The sequence below is a fragment of the Morone saxatilis genome, unplaced genomic scaffold (genome assembly GCF_004916995.1).
Source record: "Morone saxatilis isolate NCDOM2014 unplaced genomic scaffold, NCSU_SB_2.0 Contig2, whole genome shotgun sequence".
NCBI classification, from domain to species: domain Eukaryota; kingdom Metazoa; phylum Chordata; class Actinopteri; family Moronidae; genus Morone; species Morone saxatilis.
Genome location: NW_023339762.1, coordinates 23,938,714 through 23,939,408, shown reverse-complemented (window position 1 = coordinate 23,939,408; position 695 = coordinate 23,938,714). Strand labels below are relative to the sequence as shown.

The 695-nt window shown below is 38.4% G+C and overlaps 1 long non-coding RNA gene across 2 annotated transcripts in view; it reads left to right on the top strand.

Moving 5' to 3' along the window:
* Positions 1–695, top strand: part of LOC118330653 — a 72,804-nt gene that overhangs the window by 14,720 nt on the left and 57,389 nt on the right. The gene's annotated exons all lie outside the window — the stretch shown is intronic.

Here is a 695-nt window from a genome sequence, read left to right as displayed (position 1 = left end):
GAGAAAGAGAAAGAGAGAGAGACTCCCGCTGGGCTATACATTTTCCACTTACTGTAATTCATGGTAATGCTCACAAACCATCAAACCACCATTGTATAAAACTTCATTTATTACTTCAGGAAGGCGAACTTTTAGATTGAAAAGATACAAGATGCTTTAATGTAAGGTATACTGGACATGTTATGTTAAATGTGTTTCCTATATATTGTACCAGGAAATAAAGTAAATGAAGTTAATGGGATGGAAGAGGTTTGTCCACAGGCTATTATAAATGACAAAGTTAGCGTTTAGGTTTGTTTATTTGTGGCCAAAAAGCTGAAGATGAGATGGGAAAGCACTCAGTGAAAAATGTGTAATGGATACAGTGTGAATCTTTTATGAGAGATTTGTCTCTGTATTGTGAGATAAAAGACCAAACAGAGCTCTGCTAATGATTCAGAGGATGCTACATGCTGGAACTGACACGGCCCACTTTAGTTATCCTCTCCAAATGAGCTACAACACAGCATATATTGAAAAAAATGAACTTACTGACAAACACCTGGTTTCCTTCCGGTCAGTGATTGACCGATTAGCACCAGGTGAGGAGTGCCATTTAGTTTTGCCCCTAATGTGAGCCATCTGTCTCTCAATGTCTTCTACTGGGTGGGACTGAAAAAAACTCATTGCATGTTGGATATGCATATTGCTGGGAA